The 12579-nt window shown below is 35.2% G+C and overlaps 1 protein-coding gene across 4 annotated transcripts in view; it reads left to right on the top strand.

Moving 5' to 3' along the window:
- The window catches only part of WDR7 (WD repeat domain 7), a 390653-nt gene that overhangs the window by 361486 nt on the left and 16588 nt on the right, over nucleotides 1-12579 (top strand). The window lies entirely within an intron of this gene.

Here is a 12579-nt window from a genome sequence, read left to right as displayed (position 1 = left end):
CCCCATTAGGTCACTGAGGCAAGGAGGTGGACTGTGTGCAACAGGTGTCGTGCGCAACACTTCTTATCTGAGGGCTGGAGACTTCAAAGGATTTCTAATAGGAGGATACTGTAGGGTTAATGCAGTGGGAGCTGACAGACTGTGCTCTTCTCTTAAGATATTTATGGGAGGAGGATTTGAGCCAGCACAGAAGTGAGAAAAGACTGATAGGGTGTACACCTGCCGTGACTGGTCACATCAGAGGGGTTCTTCTCCCTCAGTTATTTCCAGAATCTCAGGCCTGAGGCCTGCTTTCCACAGGAACTGGATGCAAGGTACTACATCTCCTTTATCAGGAGGAGAGGCCCTTGCTCCAAGCTTGCTATACAGCGTCTGCCCTTTCAGGTAGGGATGCCACCACCTTGATTTTTGGTTCTCGTCCTGGTCTGGCTGTTTTCCCATGTACTGCTTCTGTTCTGTGACTGCTCTAGGCATTCCTCCTACTACAAACTACTATGTGGTTATATAGAAGGATTATATAAATCAGCACTAAATGTGTCAGTACAGCTCCGACTACAATACCTATATGATTATATAAAAAAGTATGTTTCTTTTATATAGAACTTTTTTATATAGAATTTTTAATAGTTTTATATAGAATTATATAGAATTTTTTAATAGTTTCTATTATATAGAACTAAGTATGGCTAGATATAAGTATTAAGTATGATTATATAAACTAGATACATGTAAGCAGTAAGTTACACTTCAAGCACTAATATATGATTATATATGAAGGATTATATAAAGGAAACAGCTGAGCAGTAACACTATAAACTAAGATATTCTTCAGGCACTAATTGTGCCTGGGGTCTGGATAGTTCTCCTTCCTTGATGCCCATGGGGGGTGTTATGCAGTGATGCACACAGGAAGTGCATGATTGTATTGTTTTCTTATAGTTTAGTGGTGGTTCTAGAAAATGTTCACAAGCTTTCTTGTAAAATCTAGACTGTCAGTTCCAGGACTGTGCTGTTTATTAGATAGATCTTAATAAATTTCTGGTGTAGAATCTTTAGTGTATAGAAGTTTGTAATTGTAGATTCTAAAATTTTTTAAATATTTCTCTAAATCATTTAGCTTTTCAGTTGCATATAAATATTGGTGGACAATAAGAGATGTCAATCTAGGGCCATGCACAGTGAATCCCAGCACTTTGGGAGGCCAACATGGGAGGATCAGTTGAGCCCTGGACTTGAAGACCAGCCTGAACAACATAGTGTCAGACCGTGAGACCCCATCTCTACAAAAGAAAGACAGAGAGAGATGTAAGTTTAGGTTTAGAGCTCAAAAATAAAAACATTAAGAATGATTTGAACAAGTAATCCTGAATCAATAGCTAATAATATAAATTAAGCTTACATTTTTTAAAAAAAGAAGTATCACTTGTGGCATACATGAATCTACTAGGGAGTGATGAACCAGAATTCAAGGAAAAGAACGCTTCCAGCAGATTTACAGGAAAGGCATCCTTACTGAGAAATGGTTGGCTGTGGTTAAGTTTCCCCAAGGGAATTGTGGGAGCACTGTCGGTTGAGACCTGATGGAAAACTCGAAAATGCATTCTGGGGAACAGCCTTAGCCTTGTGCTCGCAATAGTGAGGCGCCTACATGTTCATTTCTCAGTGGGTCCAGGCAGGAGCAACAAAAGCTCCCACAGCTCACTCTTTCCTGATGTATCTATTTTTCTGTGCATGTGGCATATGTAACTGCCTTAACGAGGTAAAATACACATAAAATAACTTCAGTTGTTTTAAGTGCACAGTTCGATGGGTGATAGCAAATGTGTACAGCCATGTCACCTCCACCACAATCAGGATAAGAACATACCCATTACCACAAAAAGTGTCCTTCTGCCCCTTTGCAGTCAGTCCTCTTCTCCTGTGAATCACCAATCTTTCTGGCACTGTGGTTTTTGCCTGATTAAGAATTTTATATAAATAATATTATATAATATAGCATGTAATTTTTTCTGTCTGGCTTATTTCACTTAGCATCACTTTTATGTTCCTCCACCTAACCTATATTTCAATGTTTCCTTACTAAGAACTAATGTTAAATTTCTGGATATAGAATCCCAAATATGAGCCCTAACTAGAAAACCGGACCCATCTACACTGGAACTGAAATTCTTCAACCACATTAAATGAAGAAAAAACAAAGTACCCCTGATTAGAGCAGTCATTACTTTTGGTGTTTATTTCTATACCTTATTATTGTTTGTTCAGGTTTTCATTCCCTTTGTTTTACCCCTCCTGAGGTGTTTTCTATATTATCTATTTTTTTTTAAATAAAAGGAAAAATTGTTTGGGTGTTCAGCATTTTGTGATAATTTTATAGTGTCTATGATAATGTACTATGCCCTGAGTTGTCTTAAACCCGGACTAGAAACCTTTGGGTCAGAAAATGCTCACATCCAAAATTAAACATAGTTTAAACCTATATGTGACTGTACTATATACGATTTTCTTTATTGATATGGACATATCGATAGTACAAATAAACGAACACCTATTTTGCATCCTAGAAAAATGTAAACTGTGCATTGAAAATGATTATCATAAAAAGTAGGACAGGAGTTATTTATTTCTGTAGTCAGACTTTAGCTGGATACATTTTTGTTAAGTATCCAAGAATGTTTTCTACAGTGTGTCTCTGAATTGCTGTTTATCGCATCCTGCACCAGAAATTATTTAATTAGAAAAACAGATTGAAGAGGATATAAGAAGCTATTCTGTAAGCAAAAAGACACCAAGAAAGTAAGATAACTTGTTGGCTGTCACATTTAGTGATACAATATTTAGAATATATAATCATGTCTTTTACAAACGTGTAAAATGTTCTGTAACACTTGAATGGCTGCAGCTGTCAGCTCATTTTTTCTGGATTAAGTTTGGTCAAGAAAGAAACTGCCTCATTTTCTAGTTGTCATTTGCCCAGGAAGTAAAAGCAAAATTGTAATGAGGGAATCACAGCGGGAGAGCCTCCTAACAAATGAGAGGCATATATTGACTGGCAGCCAGCATGCCATTTCAGTGATAAATGTATTTTTATACACTGCTGTTCAAGGTCACTCACTGTTGTCCTTGAGTGTGCAGCCATCAAAAGTCATACAATTCACATTCTAAACAGTTCTAATAATCAGCGCAAAGATGCCTGACTTAAAAAATCAGTTATTAATTTTATACATCGTTTATGTAAATTATACATTTTTCTGTTTCACTGCAGTTTTATCTTGCTATTGTTGAAAATTGTTGAGAAGTCAGAGAAGATGTGAATTTATGAGACATTTGCGAGATGTATTTGTATAGATTTACTACACTGTTCACAGAAGCCAAACTTGAACATGGATGAACTTCAGTAATTAATCCTTCTGTGTTGTGTGCTTCTTCAGTGTTTAAAATTCGTAAAGAACTTTTATAACCTAAGCATTCCAAAACAAAACTACTTTCAATTTAAGACTAATGCTATGTTTGAAATAGAATTTATACTAAAAAATACAAAAAAAAAGGACATTTTGCTTTTAGATCTGCCTCAATCCAAAGAAAATATTTTTACTAACTTTTTAAACATGGTAGTTAACACTTTAATGAGTACTCCGTAATTACTCAGAGAGAGAATGATCTAGTTATTCACCATTTTACTATTCAAAACTCAAACACACTTTCTAAATATAGAATGAACAAAACCGTGTTGTTACTCAGGTTTTTAATCTCCATAAATAGCAAAATGTTCAGGGATTGATATTAAATAGCTGTATTTTCAAAGTTAAATTATATGCAAAATGTGATGGTTTGGATCACATGATACCTTTTAGTAAATATTTTTTTAAATATTATGATTGTTGGCTTTAAGAATCCTTATGTTAAATATGTGTTCATAGTGCATATTCACAGAAAATCACCAGGCCCTTTATGGCCTGTCTTCAGACTAATTTGCCATCAATACTTCTCTCACTCTACTTAATTCCTTCCACTGTAAACGTTGATTGTTCTGGAGGGTTTTTATTTGTTTGTTTTTCCCCAGCAAGCTATACAGTCTTTCCTCAAGGCTTTTGATTATAGTATACTCTGTGCATGGAGAATGTGTGTTACATTGTACCCTCCACATTATATTATGTGTATGTTATATCATACCCTCTGCATGTGTGTGTGCGTGCGCGCGCGTGCGCGCACACACACACACACACACACCCTAGCCTATATAATCATTCATACCCAGAAAATCTCCAAGTTTTCACACCTGGCCGTTACAGTAATCCCATAATTTAACTTCCACCTGAGAGCATGGGTTTAGGAGGAGGTAAATGAATGTCTTCCTGATTTTAGCTTAGAGTTTGGAAGAATCTAATATCTTGGAGCTCCAGATAGGTAATCTCATCCTTGCCTCTGACATCCCACACATACTGCCCTTGCCTACTGCCACACATATATTCCCCCTGTATAGCCAGAGACATTACAAGTTATACGTCTCTGGTGTCTACAGTAGACAATTAGGTTCCTTGGGTTTGGCTTGGACCTTGAAATGCTTTTCCCCATAGAAACTATTATAAATAGTGCTTAGGCGATTGAACTGGCACTATAAATTCTAAAACATTAAGAATTATCTTGGCTTTTGGAAGCTGGCCCAGAAATCTATTTGCTGCATTGTTCCTGCAGATAAATGTGTTCAGAGTTCCAAACAACTGAATTCCAAACAAACTTTAGGACCTCTCATTTGATGGCTGCCCATATGGAAACACTGCAACGTACTGCACAGAAAAATGTCACTAACAGGTCTTGATTTTAAAAATTACCACGTTGCATATGGAATAGCGAGGAGTGACACAGTAAATATACAGAACTACAAATAGAAGGATTTCTTGTATTTAAAGTTTTAAAATCGAAAAAGTTCTTAGAGTTTCACTCTCTTTTAACTTTGCATGCAGAATTTGCCTTTCAGTGAGCCCATTATGACATTGAGTTCTGAGTTTTTCATAGCTGAAACAGGAAGTAGGAGTCGGAATTCTCAGTTAATTCTAAACTCTCCAAAGATGAAATTCAGAAATGACATTTGCGGTTCTGTATTAACTGGTACTAACACCTTGAGTTGAAGACCCGTAGTGTATTTAAGGAGCACTCTTAGGTTTCCTGGTTGACTTCCTTTGTAACTTAACCTTTGGCAAAGCAGTGATAAACTCCAACACCTGAACAGTCATAAATTAAAAATCTATAAGCACAAGTATTTTATAACACCATGTCAGGCATCTTAAGGTACAATGCTGTATCTAACCACTCATCTCAATTGACTGTGAAATGGAAATGTTTAGCATAAAACTATTATATTATTATTTAAAAATCTGTTTAAAAAAATAAGTCCTCAAAATTTCCAAACTATAAAAGCAACAAAATATGTGTTAAATAATGTTTCTTTGTTAATACTTTTTTTAAAAAAAAAGAAGCACAGTTTTAGAAAGCATGATGTAATATTACACTTACTATGTAATGTTATAATTTTAATTTTAACATTTAAAATGATCTGGCAACTATAAAGCTCATCTCTGAGCAAGTAAAATATTTTTATGGCAAAATAAAATAGTGCATAGGAGTATGAAATTCTTCATACTAGGAAAAACTGATAAACTTTGTGATTTCAAATACAAGCTAAATGAAATCTGGAAGACTATAAGCCAGTGACTCCTGGTGGTTCTAACAGATGAGATTTGATGAGTAAGTATACTCGGGTAGGGTTTTCAGTTTTATTATAAGTACCTCAAAAATGGTGGTACTATAGGTAATTTTTAGTTTCCTTTTTAAAATATCTTTCCCTATGTTTTTCAAAGAAAAAAAGTTAAATCAGGGATATCTAATCTTTTGACTTTCCTGGGCCACATTAGAGGAAGAATTGTCTTGGGCCACAGATAAAATATACTAACACTAGCAATAGCTTATTAAGGGGAAAAAAAACACTTCATCTTTTAAGAAAGTTTATGAATTTGTGTTGGACCACATTCAGAGCCATCATGGGCCACATATGGCCCATAGACCACAGGTTGGACATCTTGATCTAAATAAAAATTATGCTTCTGCTAAAAATTATTTTTGCTAATGCCAAATTCATATATAAAATCTATTAAGCCTTCAGAAGTGTGTCCAGACTAACTTCTTCATACACTTACTTTTAAAGGAAAATATTATCTTAAATGAAAAGCTTTTGGTTGAGTTTAAAATTTTTTTTTCTTAAAAATGAATAAAATTAGTATGCATAGTACTAAAGTATGCCTTTAATAGCATCTGTAATAAGGCATAGAATGTTATTTTCAAGCTCACGTCTGTGGGTCACATGCATCATGGTAATTATAAGCAGGTTATTAACAAAGTGCATTCTGTATCATAAACAGAGAGCATCACAGGATTCACGTGTACTTGGAAAGAACATAAAACATCAAAGCAGTTCTTTTTCTCTTAAAGATTGTAGTTATTTAGATAGCTCGTCAGTGGTAGAGAGTACAAGTGGGCCTGTGTTATTGATTTTCACCTGTATTACCAAAACATTTTTCATTGACAAATATTAATTGCTTATTAAGTACTAGAGTTTGATGGTCCAAATATTGAATTTTGTAATGAATTGGCCTTTTAGGTTTGCTTATCATTAGGCAATATGATTGCATTGAAGATACAAAGGTTTAAGCCAATGTATCTCCCACTTGAAGAACATTAAATAGATATTCCTCTAAAATTTAATTTTAGAAGATGGCTGATTACTAGCAGCTCGGGCATGTAGCTCCCAGTGAAAGCACAGAGAACGAGAGGACGCCACACTTTCAGACGAATATTTGTTGCTCACGGACCAGGAGATTCCCAGCAGAGGAGCCCCACGGGTCGCCAAAGTGACTCTTGTGGCCGGCACAGCGGTTTTGCTGGCGCCTTAGAGCAGCAGTTCTAGGTGCAGAGTCCGGAGATTCCTGGGCAGAAAAGCACCATCAATCTTAACACCGCTGTTTTGGCCGGTGCAGTGGATTGCTCAGATTTCGGCGCTGGGAATCAAAGTTGGATGTCCTCTCAGAGACCTAGTTAGAAAGTCGGTAATTACAAAGACAACAGAGGGATAAATATATAATGAAGAGAAGAAACCAGCCTAAAAAGGCAGAGAATACTCAAAATCAGAATTCCTCTCCCTCTACAGGGGATTGCAATTCCTCATCAGTAACAGAACAAGGCTTAATGGAGAACGAATGTGTTCCAATAACAGAAGCAGGTTTCAAAATGTGGGTGATAAGAAACTTCTGTGAATTAAAAGAACTTGTTCTAAACCAATGCAAAGAAACTAAGAACCTTGAAAAAAGGTTTGATGAAACGTTAACGAGAATGGACAATTTAGAGAAGAATATAAGTGAATTGATGGAGCTGAAAAACACAACACGAGAACTTCGCGAAGTATGCACAAGTTTAAACAGTCGAATTGATCAAGCAGAAGAAAGGATATCAGAAGTCGAGGACCAGCTCAGTGAAATGAAACGAGAAGACAAGATTGGAGAAAAAAGGATAAAAAGGAATGAGCAAAGTCTCCAGGAAATATGGGACTATGTGAAAAGACCTAATTTACGTTTAATAGGTGTACCTGAATGTGATGAAGAGAATGAATCCAAGTTGGAAAATACTCTTCAGGATATCATTCAGGAAAACTTTCCCAACCTAGCAAGGCAGGGTAATATTCAACTCCAGGTAATACAGAGAACACCACAAAGATATTCTTCAAGACCAACCCCAAGGCGCATAATTGCCAGATTTATTAGGGTTGAAATGAAGGAGAAAATACTAAGGGCAGCCGGAGAGAAAGGTCAGGTTACCCATAAAGGGAAACCTATCAGACTTACAGCAGATCTCTCAGCAGAAACCCTACAAGCCAGAAAAGAGTGGGGACCAATATTTAACATCCTTAAAGAAAAGAACTTTCAACCCAGAATTTCATATCCAGCCAAACTAAGCTTTATGAGCGAAGGAAAAATTAAATCTTTTGCGAACAAACAAGTACTTAGAGACTTCACCACCACCAGGCCTGCTTTACAAGAGCTTCTGAAAGAAGCACTATACATATAAAGGAGCAACCAATATCAGCCTTTCCAAAAATATATCAAAAAGCAAAGAGCATTAACACAATGAAAAATGTACACCAACCAATGGGAAAAACAGCCAGCTAGCATCAAATGCCAGTATTAAACTTATATATATTTCAATTGGATAAAAAGCCAAAACCCATCAGTATGCTGCATCCAGACCCATCTCACATGAAACAATACACAAAGACTCAAAACAGAGAGAAGGAGGAAGATTTACCATCCAAACAGAGAGTAAAAATAAACAAATAAACAAAAAGCAGGAGATGCAATTCTTGCCTCTGATAAAGTAGACTTTAAAGCAACAAAGATCAAAAGAGGCAAAGAAGGACATTACATAATGGCAAAAGGATCAATGTAACAAGAAGAGCTAACGATTTTATAAATCAACCAGACAGAAAATTAACAAGGACATCCAGGACTTGAACTCAGACCCGGAACAAGTAAACTTAATAAACATTTATAGAACTCTCCACTTCAAATACACAAAACATACATTACCACCTCACACCTATTCCAAAAGTGACTACATAATTGGAAGTAAATCACTCCTCAGTAAGCGCATAGCATTTCATAGGTTTAAATGAAATATTGGTTAGCTGCTTGTTTGTTATTTTCTTCCCTTATTCCTTCCTGTCTACATCATTAAGTATAATTATTGGCATAAAAGTGGTTTTCAATACCCATTACTAAACTGCATTCTAGCCTGGGCAAGAAAGCAATACTCCCATTCTCTCAAAAAAAAAAAAAAAAAAAAATTTAATTTTAGTGATAGATATTTAATTCACTTTCCCTTGCATTCAGGTAAATTCCCTTTGGCTAAACTTTAGGGAATGCTTGTGTTAATATGAATTGTACGGCTGTAATTAGTAGTAATGTAACCAGCATTTTTTGCATTGGTTCTAGTTTATGAAAACAGAGAATAATTGAAATTTGTATCAAAACCAAATTGGTCATTATGATCATTAATGTGGATTTTTAAAAGTCATTAATTTGGTTAATTTTTTTATGTTCAAGAAGGATCTGCATATACAAGTGAGCAAACAATACGTGTGTGTGTATATATGTATACAGGCATGTACATACATAAATATATACAACTAGTGTCAGTGTTATTTTACCACAATAATTACTCTGGGAGATTTGCAAATGCAATTGCTATATAAAAAAGGACATAATATTGCATATTTTATGAATATTATGATTTTATTAGTAAGAAAAATGTTGCAAGTTATATCAAAACTAGAAGGTTAATTTTATCTTTTTGTAACTTGGTATTTCTTTTCTTTAAATTATATTTTTATTGTACTTATTTTGAAAAAGGCAATTATTTTACTATTAAAATTGTATTGAGAAGAGTAAAAATGTGAAAGGAACTTTGAGTTAGGAGGTATTCATTCTAGATCAGTCTGTAGTAAGTCACCATCATCAAGGGAATTCATTTTTTATTTTTTTATTTCAATAGGTTTTAGGGAAACAGGTGGTGTTTGGTTACATGACTAAATAACTTGGCATTTCTTAACAGAAGAAATGGACCTTGTAATGCAGAACAACGTGAATTAGGTTATGTTCCAGACTAATCTGATTTTCTCCTTTAATAAGTGGAGGAGGCATAATAAACTACATATAAAAGTGTAAAATTTCTGAATCTGTAATGTGTACTAATGGATACATTCTATCATTATCCAAAATAAACATGAATCCAAAGGTATGGTAATGTTGGTTAATATATGTATAAAATTTAGAATTTCATTTGACATCATAATCTTTTTTTACACTTTCAAGCCATTTCTCTTTTGGGAATGGTGAAAATGTTAAATACCTTTGTAACTTATTTTTGAAAAACACAAATTCTCTAGCTTTAGTATAATCTACATCAGACACTATGTAGTCACCAGCACTATACCAGGCAAAGGAGAGGTGACAAAGGAGAGAGAACGCATGTGAAGGTCCTGACCTGCTCTAACCAAACCCTCTTCTGTTAACCATAACCCAAATCAGGACCCTCGAAAATGCCAAGTCCCATCGTGATGGACATTTACTTAAGAATGTGATTGCTGTCCGGCCAGTTAGTGTGGACATGTGTCCGCTCAAGTCCTGCCATGTGAAGGCCTGAAATGTCTAGAGAGGGTAGAGATAATCAAGACCATTCATGCTGCTAAGGAACTCCACGTGGAAGCAGGAGGGATTTATTCTCATAGTGCAGTATAAGACTTCTAGCATGTGTTCAAATAGTTTTATATTAGAAATACTGCAAGAAACATTTAGCTTTTGTATCTGCCCAAATCTGAAGAAAACATTTTGTGTGACTTTTTAAGCATATGCAAGTGAAACTTCAATAAATATTTCATATGAGCAGTGTAAATATTTGATAATTTACTATCTTTCATTTAAAACTCAACCATATTTATCTAAATTACATTAGTATTCAGCAGTAGAGTATCCACAAATCATCTTTAAGTGTGGCTTTATAATTATATTTTAAAATGTTAAATTATATGAAAAAGTTATGTTTTCATTTATGTCTTTAGGGTGTTTTTTTTTCATTATTGAGTTTAAAGGTTGCACAGTACAAACATACTGCTATAATTTTATTAGCCAAAAAATTGTGGTGATCATATAATATATTAACTTGGCAGGTTGTGATGTTTGGAATTTTTAGCAAACCTAATTTTCAAAGTATGAGTCTATATAATCATTTCAACATGCAAAGAAAGGACATATCAATTATGTATAATTTAATTGGATATTCTATCATTTATCCTGGAAATATTGGGCCTAATAAATCAGAAGAACGGGGAAGAGCAAGGCTAGTTCCTCATTATCTGCAGCAAGAAAAGGGAAAAGAAGGGCTTAAACATTAATAGGTGAATTGATGTCTAACTGATGGAGAACTTTTCTTTAAATCTGAAAGTTTCCCAGTTAAATTGAAGGGAAAATACTCCTAAAATCAGTACCTATTTTTTAGAGTTTGCTGATGATTACAACATTTTTAAGTTTGGTAAGCAACGATTGGCTTACATGTTTATTCTGTTTTTCCATTCATAAAACTTCCTTTTAAAAATAATTCTGATAATTTGTAATGTATCTTAGTGAAAATATAAGCCTCAATACCATGAAAAACTTACTAGGAACTTACTAGTTTTGAGCATGTATTTTGATTCTCACTATTCCTAGATAAGGGTGTTGCGTGTAAATGCACATGCATGTTATATAACCCCCAACAGAAATATTGAAAACTATTGCTTGTGTCATAAGGATTATCAATATGTAGATATCGAAAAGCTGCTTTAATTCATCAATGTCAGTTTGTCCTCGAATGACATATAAGTAACTTTTAGTAACTGAAAATGGGCAGTAAACACTGAACCTGTTTTTAAGGAATAAAGCAAGCCTGTTTACTTGAGGCATTATATCTTACAATAAAACTTAGGATAGCTCACTTTATTATATTTATCCTTAAATCTATTTTCCATTAAGATGTTTAAATGATACTAAGTCTACTTGTCTTTCCCTCTGAATATATATTCTTTTCAATTAAGTGGTTATAGAAAATAATTCATTGAATAGTTTCAATAACTTGGCTTGGAAAATGCCAAAACGGGTTGACTTTATAACAGAGTTGGCATAATGGGAATAAAAAGTAATGCCTCAGCCCTCCATCAAGAAAAGAAATTATAGAGATAAACAACCCATTTTCAACTCTCAAATCTCTGTTCAAAATCATTGTAGAACCGCCAAAGGGCAGCATCTAGACTTATGTGCTTAGACTGTAGGAGATAGTACAGCCAATAAGATAAAGCTGAGCTCTTTTCAATACTAGAGAGTTTTAGGATTGCATTTACAATGTACTTTCATTTTGGTCGATATTTTTAGTTTTTATATTTTCGGTCCCACATGAGAAATAAACAGGTTCCTAATTCTGTAATTATCCTTTCCTTTAAAAAAGCTTATTTATGGTTCTTGTAGGAAGGTATTGCCCCTGTGGGGTACAGACAAGCTGATGGGAGGGTGAAAACCTTCAGGCAGTAAAGACCAGGGAGGGAGGCTACTGGTAAGAGAGATGGGGCCACCATCTCCCTCTGGCCTGGGTGTCTGGGAGAATCAACACAGGCACCCTCCTCCTTCTCATCCAGTGAAGAAGGTCAGGAAAACTCTGTTTTAAATTGCCCCTGTGGGGTACAGACAAGCTGATGGGAGGGTGAAAACCTTCAGGCAGTAAAGACCAGGGAGGGAGGCTACTGGTAAGAGAGATGGGGCCACCATCTCCCTCTGTCCTGGGTGTCTGGGAGAATCAACATAGGCACCCTCCTCCTTCTCATCCAGTGAAGAAGGTCAGGAAAACTCTGTTTTAAGAGGTTTAAACTCTGGAGGTGGGTAAAGGAAAAGAGTGTTTCTTCATTCTCACTGTGGCAGTGGGCCAGAGGACCCTGCCTTACCCCACACG

The sequence above is a fragment of the Aotus nancymaae genome, unplaced genomic scaffold, assembly GCF_030222135.1.
Source record: "Aotus nancymaae isolate 86718 unplaced genomic scaffold, 86718_ANA_hifiasm-v0.15.2.pri h1tg000020l, whole genome shotgun sequence".
Lineage (NCBI taxonomy): Eukaryota > Metazoa > Chordata > Mammalia > Primates > Aotidae > Aotus > Aotus nancymaae.
Note: the sequence above shows the minus strand (reverse complement) of the source record. Positions and strands in the feature narration are given on the sequence as shown.